Source organism: Salmo salar, chromosome 24 (genome assembly GCF_965601325.2).
Source record: "Salmo salar chromosome 24, fSalSal1, whole genome shotgun sequence".
NCBI lineage: Eukaryota > Metazoa > Chordata > Actinopteri > Salmoniformes > Salmonidae > Salmo > Salmo salar.
The window spans coordinates 16,750,001-16,763,413 of NC_138314.1; the positions used below are offsets into that span (position 1 = coordinate 16,750,001).

General features: G+C 45.7%; 1 protein-coding gene across 1 annotated transcript in view; it reads left to right on the forward strand.

The window, feature by feature from the left end:
* The window catches only part of LOC106585020 (SET-binding protein), a 30,378-nt gene extending 26,363 nt beyond the window's left edge, over positions 1-4,015 (forward strand). Inside the window, exon 4 of the mRNA XM_045706968.2 lies at positions 1-4,015. This exon is cut by the window's left edge and continues 2,783 nt beyond it. The gene's annotated coding sequence lies outside the window, so the exon portion shown is untranslated.
* Positions 4,016-13,413: the final 9,398 nt, after the last annotated feature.

A 13,413-nucleotide genomic window follows, 5' to 3' on the forward strand; every position in this document is an offset into this window, starting at 1 on the left:
TGCGTACCGTCCTATAATATGATACTGTATGGTACTTTATGCTACAATATCTGATACTATATGGCACTCTTTGATAAGATACTGTATGATACTATGGTACTATACAGTATGAAATACTATGGTACTTTATGATAGTCTTTATCTGAATGTGGCATTAGCCACGTCTTTACCAGCAGACTGGGGTGGTGATTGGTTAATATGATACTGTGCAGCTCTGATCATTTTTGCCTTCTCTAATGAAGCTAGTTAATGACCACCTACATTACCCTACTCACTCTTTTATCCCTCTCCCCTCAGACCCACAGGATCTAAGACCAGTAACTCACCCTACCCACTAACCCCTGTTCTCACCCCTAGCCCTTCTATACCCTCTCTACTCCCCCTGCCCTGTCCTGGGCATGGATACTTTAAAGGCAATATGTTGGACTGAGCTTCCCTGGCTGTAGGTCTCTACAGCTATGGTCTAACTGTACATAGGAGCATACTCCACTTTCACCCGCCTTTTACCCCGGGGAAAACAGCCTATCTACATGTACTGGCTTATATCAAATAGAAGTGTTGTACAATAGACCATAAACGTCGGGATTGTTGTTTTATTACCAAAAATAGACCTGGATGTTTTCAAACTGAAGGAACCACATGTATTCATTCATTTATGTTGTGTATGAGAAGGCCATCACACACATCAGGTGTGTTTGACAAAACCTTGGTTTTAATGCACTATATAAACCTACACTTACATTTAATCAAAGTCAGCACTCACATGCTTGTTCTAGCCTTACGTTTTGGCCTTGACTTCAATGGTGAATATCCATTCAGAAACATGTGCATTAATTTAATCAATTTGAATATGCAGGACGCTCAGCCAATGGTGTCAAACCTAAGCCCAAGTCTGAGATTTGATTGGACAGTGAAGCTGGAGGAGGGTTAATGATCAGTGTTTTGTAGTGAGTGTGTGGTCCTCTAAAGATTCTGTCTGAGTAGTGGTAGAAAAATAACATAACACAAAATGTAAAGATTGGAATAGGAAAACCAAAGTCTCAGAGATATGTGTTTCACAGACTTGTCAGGTGTGGGGTTGTCAGCATTCTCAATCTGCAGTTAAACACACCAGCTAGCTATCATATCTTCAGTATTTCAGAAAATACCAGTGGGTCAGTATTTCATTGGGGACCTGTGTCTAATGTAAACTTGGGAAGCCTCTCCTCTCTCTGTGAGGGTCTTGTCAGCTCCAGCAGTTCTGCACGTGCCTTATGTTTGTTTCTTAAACCATCACATCTCATTTTGGGGGAATTCAAAATGGCGGAGAAGTTACTGCGATTGAAACCACGTACTTATGATTGTGCATTTACGACACGTGTGTCTTAGCAACTACAACGCGGGCACTACCTGTGTCCCTTTGCAGCCATACGTACAACAGGCCTGATTCCGTTTCACTTCCAAGCCCCTTGTGCTCACCCTTGCTCTTTGTAGTGAACAGATGTGAAAAGGCTCGGTTAAGCACTATGGGAACGAAAAATGGATCCATCACTTACACTATTACACACATCAGGTCCTTTCATAACTGAGCGCTGTGAGCAACAGAGGTGGTAAGAGCCAGGGAAAGGGGCCCTGAACTTAAATGGAACCAGGCCCCAGGCTGTGGACAGGCTGTGCCAGGGGAGTTGTATTGGGAACCATGCTGTCTTACGTAGTTGTTTGCTATGCATCAGGTCTGGCCTGGGCTGTCTGAGGAATCCACCCTTCCACAAAGACAAATAAGTGTCTTATTTACCCAATAAAACATGAAGTCATTTAACCAGAAGTGTGAATAATATCAGTAATAATGTGTAAAGCGTTGTGCAGAAAGTGACTATCATTTCATGTCAACTTTAGTGACTGCAGCTCCCTGCAGTGCTGCCTTAATCAGAAGTCAAGCTCCAGTACTGAAGTGTTTATATGTTGTAAATAGTGTCTGTTCTGTTGTGTTCTGTTGTGTTCTGTTGTGTTCTGCCTGCATGGATACAAACTGGGCTCAGTTACGTACGCTGGGATAGCCTAAACCTAAACCTATCTTAGACCACAGACCTATCTTAGACCACAGACATATCTTAGACCACAGACATATCTGACAGTCCCTATCCATCCATCAATTAGAATGTTTGTCAAACAATCATCGCAAGGTTGAGATGCCAGGGCCTGTGCCAGCCTATGATAGTGTCTCTCATTGCACTTCAGCTAAGACCAAGAACCCTCATTGGCTAGCAGCTAAACTCCCCTGAGCCAATGGGTGCCTAGTGCAGCAGTGTGTGCGTGTGTGTGGGACGTGCTCAGAGGGCATTACCAAAAATACACCTGTCCTTGTCAGTGTGTGTGTCAGCTCACACACTGCACAGAGACTGAGCCTGAACTGGATCTCATAACCAAATTACAGCTTTCACAGGAGGCCTGGATCTCTCTAAACCTTTTTAGGGTCTGAGTGTGGTCTAGATGTAGTCTAGGATTGGTCTAAGGAATCTAGATGTCGTCTAGGATTGGTCTAAGGAATCTAGATGTAGTCTAGGATTGGTCTAAGGAATCTAGATGTCGTCTAGGATTGGTCTAAGGAATCTAGATGTCGTCTAGGATTGGTCTAAGGAATCTAGATGTAGTCTAGGATTGGTCTAAGGAATCTAGATGTAGTCTAGGATTGGTCTAAGGAATCTAGATGTAGTCTAGGATTGGTCTAAGGAATCTAGATGTAGTCTAGGATTGATCTAAGGAATCTAGATGTGGTTTAAGGGGTCTATAGGCTTGGCAGCTCAATATTCCATGGTCGGTCTCTGATGTTTGAGTTAAAGCCACTAGGATCTGTCTGTTTCTCTCTCTACCAGCCGATGTTCCGGTGCCTTCTACAGCTGACTAGTATTGTCCCGATCCTCTGCTTTAACGCTACACGAGACCCACCGCGTGGTCCAGTACAGTCAAGTTGGGTTTTGCAGTCTTGTGTTATGTACTGGGTTCTGTATTCACTCTGGTCCAACTGTACGACTGGTATGACTCCAGGTAGAAGTTTACCCAACCCTAAATCCTAATCTTCATCATCAGGGGGACGAAGGAACATCTGGTTCTGGATCAGTGGTTAGGGAAGACCTCTACCTCTACACTGAGACCAGTCTGACCAGTCCAGTACAGCCACTGGAGCTGAATCATACTGCATGCGTCTCAAATCACAGCCTACATAGTGTAATACTACAGAACCTGTTGAAACGCAGTGCGCTGGTATGGAGTCATTTGAGAAGCAGCCAGTCTCTACTAATATGTGCAGTCGTTAACATATATGTTATGTTTCCAAGCTTTAATGTTGTTCAACGCTGAACATGCAGATGAAGCGTCGAGGAGGAAACCAATAAATGTACTTTGCAAGAGCACAAAGTGAGCTCTTAACTGTGTTGGCATATTTGAGTTTGTATACATAGTGTATTTGAACCTTTTTACTAGAGTGGGTTTTCCTTTATTTGCATGCTCCACTTGATTGTATGCATTAAGATTTTAGACAAGCGGAGAAGTTGACTTTCAGTTGCATTTGGAGCAAGACTTGTACATTGTTTGATATGTTTGTTTTTGTAATGGATTTTTAATTCATAAAGCATTTTTGTACATTGTATGAATATTAAAAATGGCAAATATTTGACATGTAGAAATAAGTAAATACTTAGATGCTCATGCATATGCATATATCCTTCTTAGTATGTATGTGTAAATGTACACATATTTTGTATTTGCCTTCACTCATATACAGATATATGTCATATGCACATATACATGCAATATACTGTATATGTATAGCCATGTCTGCTGGCATGCTTCTGGTCATGTTTACTTATCATGATCTTGTAGTCTTTATTTTCATTTTTTTTTCTCTTTTCTCTGAGGAAAAGCTCGTTCTTTTGCTACCGTTTTCCTGGCTGGCCGCATTGGGCACTTATTAAGATGAAATTGAACTTGTTCATGTTATTCATTGTGTGAAATAATAAATGAGTTTATTGAAAGCTGATGATGTCATTGATGTGTTTTTTTGTTCCGTGACCTTTCCTTGAGGTAACCTTCCACATGGAGACATGGGTTTTGTCCCAATTGGCACCTTATTTCCTATATGGTGCACTACTTTTGACCAGTGCTCCGGTCAAAAGTAGTGCACTATATAGGGAATAGGATGCCATTTGGAACTCCTCCATGCTCTAACCTTCATCAGGGAGAATGGAAGATTCTTCAGAAAGCTTAATGCCATACAGGAAGGCGTTATTATGCGCCAGATTATACAACGGATCGTTCTGGTCCCGGATGCTGATTGGCTGAAAATGTGTTCCAGGTGTGATTTACGTTGTGATAAACACACCCGACCCCTACTCTCCACTTCCGCCCCATTCTACGTGTCTCCCCCTGTGTGTGTAAATTAGATGGCTGCAGTAAGCTGTACATTGCTGCAGAGCCCAGGTATCGTGTTTTTACTAGGAAGCATCTTATCACGTCCTCTGACACTTACATACACGTTTTCTTACACATTGTCACGTTCCATTCTCACACACTCTTCTAGCTTACAGTGCATCACGCACATATACACACTCTCAGACACTCTTAGTCTCTCACACACACATTTTCCCCATTATTAGCGTAACCTACAGAGTATACCCTCTACTGTCTCGCTCTCACTCTCTCTGTTAGCTCATCAGGAGCTGTGCAGGGTGGGCTGGGCTGCAGGCCACTCTGTGATTGGTGTAGGCTGAGAGGGAAGTGCCTTACCATTGGCCGCGGCCACCTTGTAAAAATCTCCTGTTTCCATGGTTGCAGTGTGAACTGCCCAAATGTGTCTCTGTGCGTTTGGTGTAGTGCTGATCGAAATGTTGGCACCAGTGTTGTTGCTCTTAAATCATTCCTATTTGATGGAACTCGGAGCTGCAGTGGTGTCACACTTAAATCACTCCCCTCAGGAGCCCATGCGTGAATGCTCACCATGCTGTCCTCTTTAGGCTACCGTAGGGGGCAAGCACCTTACGCATTTTTATACAAAAAACCTTAACCCTAACCCCAGATAAAGGACACATATAGCTCACCAAGTGTTTTTCATTCATTTTCCCCCCATAGCGATTTAGTGATTTCTAGCATCTATTGACTACCACAACTCTCTCCACAGATCTAACTACATGAAAGGTTGCACAGTGAAATGACAGATGTACCAAACATTTGCGTATGTGTTGAACTAGACACTAAAGGTTAAAATACTGTAATTATATGCTCCGTCACCACAGGCTGTTGATGTCTGGTCACTGTGGAAGGTAGGCCTGCTCTCTAGCACAGTGCATCCAAAATGGCAGCGTATGGGACCTGGTCAAAAGGGTGCCATTTGGGACACAGCCATTTGGTCCACACTGGTCTCCCTAAAAACATGCCACTTCACCCGTCATAGTTGTATCGAAGACTGTCCCTGGTCCCCACAGCTATGGCAGAGACTGGAGATGACCTCTGGTGGTGAGAGATGAAACTACACTGACTATTACTGTCCACAGCCCGACACACACACACCAACACAGCAGGGCAGTGATTTGAGTATATCTGTATGGATTACAGGCGCTTACAATCGTCATCTCCTTTCCTTCAACTGCACTGACCAGAAAACATAGGATAGGTGAAAGCAATATGGTGGATGATCACTGAGTAGATGTTTTTACCTGTCCAGTTCTTTCACATGGAGGCCATGTTAGAGAGAGGGGGCCTCTTTGAGCACCTTTGGGTGTGTGAGTCACACAGTAGTTATTCCGCATAGCCTGTAACACTGTGCAGATCTGGAGGAATCTGCTCTGCATAGAGATGGCCTCTGTTGCCACGGTGACAGTATGACTCATGGCAGTTTTGTGAGTGAAGCTGTCTTTTTAGTATGACTGTGTGTGTGTGTGTGTTCTTGCATAGTCCGTTTGTGTGTATATGTGTGTGTGTGTGGTGCATTTCTACCTTTGTTCATTTGCTGAGCCTTCATTAGCAGATCAGTTTAAATGTTATTAATGCTCTCAGCATTTAGTTAATACATCTCTTTAGTTAGGGTAGCCTACTTAATCTCTCTATTTTCTCTCTCCCTCCCTCCTCTATTCTCTCTCTCTCCCTCCCTCCTCTATTCTCTCTCTCCCTCCCTCTTCTATTCTCTCTCCCCTCTGTCTCTCCCTCCCTCCTCTATTCTCTTTCCCCCTGTCCCTCACTCCCTCTATTCTCTCCCCCATCCCTCCTCTATTCTCTCTCGCTCTTTCTCTCCATCTCATCCATTCAGTCCTTCAGCTATGTTAATCAGCTGTCTTTCTGTCAGTGGTAATTCTCTAGTAGACAAGTCTATTATACCACAGAGTCATATATTATTAATGATCCCCCACAGTGAACACACACATGCACCCCAGCAGAAGGAGGTTCGAAATAGAGATGTTTCCCCTCGGGGGGCGGGCTCAGGGAGGGGGCTGCCAGTCAATCAGCAGTCAGATCAAACAGATTAGCTCATGATGTCATGCGCTGTCACACCCTGATCTGTTTCACCTGTCTTGTGCTTGTCTCCACCTCCCACCAGGTGTTTCCTATTTTGACCATTATCCCCTGTGTATTTATACTTGCGTTTTCTGTCTGTCTGTTGCCAGTTCATCTTGTCTCGTCAAGTCGTCCCAGTGTGTTTTTCCTCCAGCGTGTTCTAGTTTTGCCGGTTCCGACCTGTTTTTGCCTGCCCTGACCCTGAGCCTGCCTGCCTGATTCTTATTAGGATTACTGATCTGTGCCTGTCCTGGACCTGCCATTTGCCTACCCCTTGTATATAATAAATCTCTGAGACTCTACCCATCTGCCTCCTGTGTCTGCATCTGGGTCTCATCCTGCGTCGTTATAGAACTAACTGTCCATGGCTGACCCAGCAGACTTGGACCAGCTCTGCAATACTGTCTGCCTGCAAGGAGCCACCATTGGAAGACAAGAGGAGCTACTTCAGAACCTTATTGAAGGACTCCATACCTTGGCGGAAGCCATGACCAGGGTTTCAACTCATTACAGAAGCAATACCGCAGACTATCTGTCAGGCAGCAAGCCACAACGGAAACCTCCCGGATGCTCAGTAACGCGCAAACAGCGGTGCTTTTCCCCAGCCTACCCCGGCTTCCCAAGAACCCCGCTTACCTCCTCTGGAGCGCTATGTTGGCGATCCTGGAACCTGCTGGGCGTTTCTCTCCCAGTACTCCCTCATCTTTGAGCTGCAGCCCTCGTCGTTTCCTTCAGATCGTTCGAAGATAGCGTATCTCATTACGCTGATGTCTGGAAGAGCGCTCGCCTGGGCTATGACAGTGTGGGAGCAACAATCCGCCATTTGCCTACGTCTGGAGGATTTCGTATCGGAGGTGAGGAAGGTGTTTGATTATCCGGTGCCCAGGAGAGAAACGGCTCGGAAGCTACTTCAACTATGTCAAGACTTCCGTAGTGTGGCAGACTACGCGGTAGACTTTCGCATGTTGGCTGCCGAGAGTGCCTGGAACCCGGAGACCCTGGTTGACACCTTCCTTCATGGATTATCGGAGGAAATTAAAGACGAGCTCGCAGCTCGGGAGTTACCCATGAATCTCAACTCCCCCATAGCCTTGACCATAAGGATTGATGGATGCCTAAGGGGAATGCAGGAGGGAGAGGTCTGATCTCGGCCGCACTCGCTCGTCCACGGTTTCACCTTCACTTCCGAAGAATTCCAGAGAGAATCCGAAGTCACCCAGGTTCCCTCAGGAATCATCGGGGACTGGCGAGTCGTCTCCTCCAGAGCCCATGCAGCTGGGGGCTAGATTTTCTCCTACTGAAAGTTTACGCAGGCTGAGCTCCAACAGTTGCCTGTACTGTGGTACAACAGGACATTATATTTCCACCTGTCCAGTAAAAGGCCAGGCTCATCAGTAGGTACGAGTACGCTGGTGGGCCATACTGGGAGTCTCCAAACTCCCATTACTTGAACTCCTCTCCATGCTATCCTGCTGTGGAGTGACTGGTCTAAATCCCTCTGGGTGCTCGTTGACCCTGAGGCTAACGAGAGCTTCATGGACGCTATCCTGGTATCTGAGCTGGGTATCTCCACTCAACTCCTCTCTATTCCCATGGATGCCAGAGCATTGGACGGATGTGACATTGGCAGGGTCACTCACAGTACGGTTTCCATTAACCTGCGAATGTCGGGCAGTCACTGAGTCCATACAGTTTCTACTAACACCTCCTCATGTTCCTGTGGTTTTGGGATTTTCATGGCCCCAGAGGCACAACCCCCTGATTGACTGGGCTACTAGTTCTATCCTGGATTGAAGCCCGTTCTGCCATGCACATTCCCTTAAAACGGCACAGCCTGCCCCGGAACGTCCCCCTGCGGGCTTGGGAAAAGCCTTGAATCTCTCCTCTGTTCACGCAGAGTACAAGGACCTCCGGGAGGTTTTCAACAAGGCTCGCGCCACATCCCTTCCACCGCATCGTCCCTACGATTGTGCCATTGATCTCCTCCCGGGCACCACCCCGCCTCAGGGGTGGCTTTATTCCCTGTCTGCCCCAGAGACCAAGGCCATGGAGGAGTACATTGAGGATTCTCTGGCTGCAGGGATAATTCGTCCTTCTGCCTCCCCTGCCAGCGCAGGGTTCTTCTTTGTGTAAAAAAAGGACAAAACCTGCACCCGTGTATCGACTACCAGGGCCTCAATGACATCACGGTAAAGGTCCTGGAATGGGCCATTCCGCTAACCTTACCTGTCATCCCGGCTCCCGTCGAACCATGGCTTTCATCCGACAATGATTTTGGTGGCCCACCATGGTTCCTGACATCTCCGCATTCGCACTGTGTGCACACCGAACAAGACTCAGTGGCAAGCTCCGGCTGGCCTTCTTCAACCACTCCCTGTTCCTTACAGCACCTAGTCCCTTATTTCCCTGGACTTTGTCACTGGTTCACCCCCCCCCCCCCCCCCCCCCCCCCCGTCAGATGGCAACACCACCATCCTTATGGTTGTGGATAGGTTTTCCAAAGCAGCACATTTCATTCCCCTTCCCTAGTTGCTCTCAGCCAAGGAGACGGCCCAGCTTATGGTGCAGCACGTCTTTCGGATCCATAGACTCTGGTCGACATGGTCTCCGAATGTGGTCCTCAGTTCTCGTTCAGGTTCTGGAAGGCGTTCTGCACCCTGAGGCCAGCCTGTCCTCCGGGTTTCATTCCCAATCTAACGGCCAGTCAGAGCAAGCCAATCAGGACCTGGAGACTCTTCGCTGGAGCCAGCAACTCATGTGGGTGGAGTACACAATTCGAGTGTTCCTTGCGTTACTAGCCTCCGCTCCTCCCTGAGCAAAAGGAAGAAGTCAGCATACCCTCGGCCTAGATGTTCGTCCGCCGCTGTCAACGTACCTGGAAGAGACCACGGCTCCTCGCTATCGTCTCGTGCAGAGGGTATGGCTCTCCACTCAGGACGTGCCCCTCCGGGTGGAGTCCCGTAAACTTTCCCCCCACTTTATCGGCCCTTTCCCCATCTCTAAAATCCTTAGCCACACTGCTGTTCGTCTTCTGTTGCCCCGCACCCTCCATATACATCCCACTTTTCATGTGTCTAAAATGAAACCTGTCTCACAGCCCTTTTGTCTCCTGTTTTTGCCTGCCCTGACCCTGAGCCTGCCTGATTCTTATTAGGATTACTGATCTGTGCCTGTCCTGGACCTGCCATTTGCCTACCCCTTGTATATAATAAATCTCTGAGACTCTACCCATCTGCCTCCTGTGTCTGCATCTGGGTCTCATCCTGTGTCGTTATATACGCTTCGGTTTCCCTTTGACACATACATTGCGTTTTGATTCTCTACCCGCCTCCCCACATTGCATTTGCTTAAAATCATTATAGGCCTAAGAGGACTAGAGGGAGTTTCCAACATATTTCTTAGACCAGTCGATTCCTTTTAAACTCTTGAGAGTGGGTGAATATCTGTACAGTACATTTTGGGTGGAAGGGTAGAGATTTGGTGGTGTGTATCTCAAAGCCAGAATGGGCTCTGTTCCTCATTTTTTTCCCTTCATCTCTTCTGATGCCAAATTGTTGTTATAGATGTGTCCAGTTGTATATTGTTTTCACCTCTTCAGATTGGGGAGAGTAGAGGAGGAAGCGTATTTAGATAATGGAGATGCACCCAGTGTGTGGGTCCAGCATGGGTCTCTGAAGGGTGGACACTATTTCTTCCCTTCTCTCTCTCTCTCTCTCTCTCTCTCTCTGTTCATCCGTCTATCTCTTTCTTTTAGGTATTCTTCATAAAACAATGCAGGGCAAAATTAGAACTTTTTTCTCTTGGCAAGGCTTTGCGGACTTTTCTGAGTGCCTCATATGTACGCCCTCAGCTCTCTCTACCAGTGAAGATAATCAATTCCAAATGTGGCGGTATGAGAAGCCAAGTTTTTACAGACTATAGCCCTATTGAGCTGCACTTCTCTATAGATGCTTTACAGGTACTTTACTACTGTAGCACTACTCTACTGTTCTATGGTCTTGGTTATGCTACATAGGCAAAGTCTTTTATACAGACACTTGCACACACGCGAGTACACAAGTGTTACAGATGTCATGTTGCTTCCTTAGTGAGCACCACTCCCCATTGCATTCAGAAAGTATTCAGACCCCTTCACTTTTTCCACATTTTGTTATGTTACAGCCTTATTCTAAAAAGGTTTGAATAGTTTTTCCCCCCTCATCAATCTATACACAATCTATACCCCATAATGACAAGTAAAAACAGTTTTTTAGAAATTATTGCAAATTTAGAAGAATAAAAAAATTAAATATCACATTTACATAAGTATTCAGACCCTTTACTCAATACTTTGTTGAAGCACCTTTGGCAGCAAATACAGCCTAGAGTCTTCTTGGGTATGACGCTACAAGCTTGGCACTAGAGGTCGACCGATTATGATTTTTCAGCGCCGATACCGATTATTAGAGGAGCCAAAAAGCCGGTGCCGATTAATTGGCCGATTTATTTGTAATAATGACAATTACAACAATCAGTCAGACTGCTCTATCAAATCATGGACTTAATTATAACATAATAACACACAGAAATACGAGCCTTAGGTCATTAATATGGTCGAATCCGGAAACTATCATCTCGAAAACAAAACATTTTTCCAGTCAGTGAAATACGGAACCGTTCCGTATTTTATCTAACGGGTGGCATCCCTAAGTCTAAATATTCCTGTTACATTGCACAACCTTCAATGTTATGTCATAATTCTGGCAAATTAGTTCGCAACGAGCCAGGCGGCCCAAACTGTTGCATATACCCTGACTCTGCGTGCAATGAACGCAAAATGACCGAATTTCACCTGGTTAATATTGCCTGCTAACCTTTATTTCTTTTAGCTAAATATGCAGGTTTAAAAATATATACTTCTGTGTATTGATTTTAAGAAAGGCATTGATGTTTATGGTTAGGTACAGTCGTGCAATGATTGTGCTTTTTTCGCAAATGTGCTTTTGTTAAATCATCCCCCGTTTGGTGAAGTCGACTGTCTTTGTTAGGAAGAAATAGTCTTTACAGTTCGCAACGAGCCAGGCGGCCCAAACTGCTGCATATACCCTGACTCTGTTTGCAAGAGAAGTGACACATTTTCCCCAGTTAAAAGAAATTCATGTTAGCAGGCAATATTAACTAAATATGCAGGTTTAAAAATATATACTTGTGTATTGATTTTAAGAAAGGCATTGATGTTTATAGTTGGAGCAACGTGTACCTAAGTGATTATATGCAACGCAGGACAGGCTAGATAAACTAGTAATATCATCAACCATGTGTAGTTAACTAGTGATTATCATTGATTGTTTTTATAAGATAAGTTTAATGCTAGCTAGCAACTTACCTTGGCTTCTTACTGCATTCGCGTAACAAGCAGGCTCCTCGTGGAGTGCAATGTAAAGCAGGTGGTTAGAGCGTTGGACTAGTTAACCGTAAGGTTACAAGATTGAATCCCCGAGCTGACAAGGTAAAAATCTGTCGTTCTGCCCCTGAACAAGGCAGTTAACCCACCGTTCCTAGGCCGTCATTGAAAATAAGAATGTTTTCTTAACTGACTTGCTTAGTTAAATAAAGGTCTAAAGAAAAAAAAAGAAAAAAGCGGCCAAATCGGCGTCCAAAAATACCGATTTCCGATTGTTATGAAAACTTGAAATCGGCCCTAATTAATCGGCCATTCCGATTAATCGGTCGACCTCTACTTGGCACACCTGTAGTTGGGGAGTTTCTCCCATTCTACTCTGCAGAGCCTCTCAAGCTCTGTCATGTTGGATGGGTAGCGTTGCTGCACAGCTAATTTTAGGTCTCTCCAGAGATGTTCGATTGGGTTTCAAGCCTGGGCTCTGGCTGGGCCACTCAAGGACATTCAGAGACTTGTCCCGAAGCCACTCCTGCATTGTCTTGGCTGTGTGCTTAGGTTCGTAGTCCTGTTGGAAGGTGAACGCTCTGGAGCAGGTTTTCATCAAGGATCTCTCCGTATTTTGCTTCATTCGTCTTTCTCTTGATCCAGACTAGTCTCCCAGTCCCTGCCACTGAAAAACATCCCAACAGCATGATGCTGCCACCACCATGCTTCACCGTAGGGATGGTATTGGCCAGGTGATGAGTGGTGCCTGGTTTCCTTCAGGCCAAAGAGTTCAATCTTGGTTTCATCAGACCAGAGAATCTTGTTTCTCATGGCCTGAGACTCCTTTAGGTCCCTTTTGGAAAACTCCAAGCGGGCTGTCATGTGCCTTTTACTGAGGAGTGGCTTCCGTCTGGCTACTCTACCATAAATGCCCGATTGATGGAGTTCTGCAGAGATGGTTGTCAATCAATCAAATGTATTTATAAAGCATTTTTTACATCAGCAGATGTCACAAAATGCTATACAGAAACCCAGCCTAAAACCCCAAACAGCAAGCAATGCAGATGTAGAAGCATGGTGGCTAGGAAAAACTCCCTAGAAAGGCAGGAACCTAGGAAGAAACCTAGAGAGGAACCAGGCTCTGAGGGGTGTCCAGTCCTCTTCTGGCTGTCCCGGGTGGAAATTATAAGATTACATGGCCATTTAAGGCCAGGAGTAAATGTCAGTTGGCTTTTCATAGCCGAGTATACAGAGGTCGAGACAACAGGGGAGGTAGAGAGAGAGAGTTGAAAACAGCAGGTGCGGGACAAGGTAGCACATCCGGTTAATAGCCGCTGGCAGAACAGTTGAAACTGGAGCAGCTGCAAGACCAGGTGAACTGGGGACAGCCAGGAGTCATCACGCCAGGTATTCCTGAGGCTTGATTCTAGGGCTCAGGTCCTCCGGGAGGGAAGGGAGAGAAGGAGAGAGAGAATTAGAGGGAGCATACTTAAATTCACACAGGACACCAGATAGGACAGACTGAC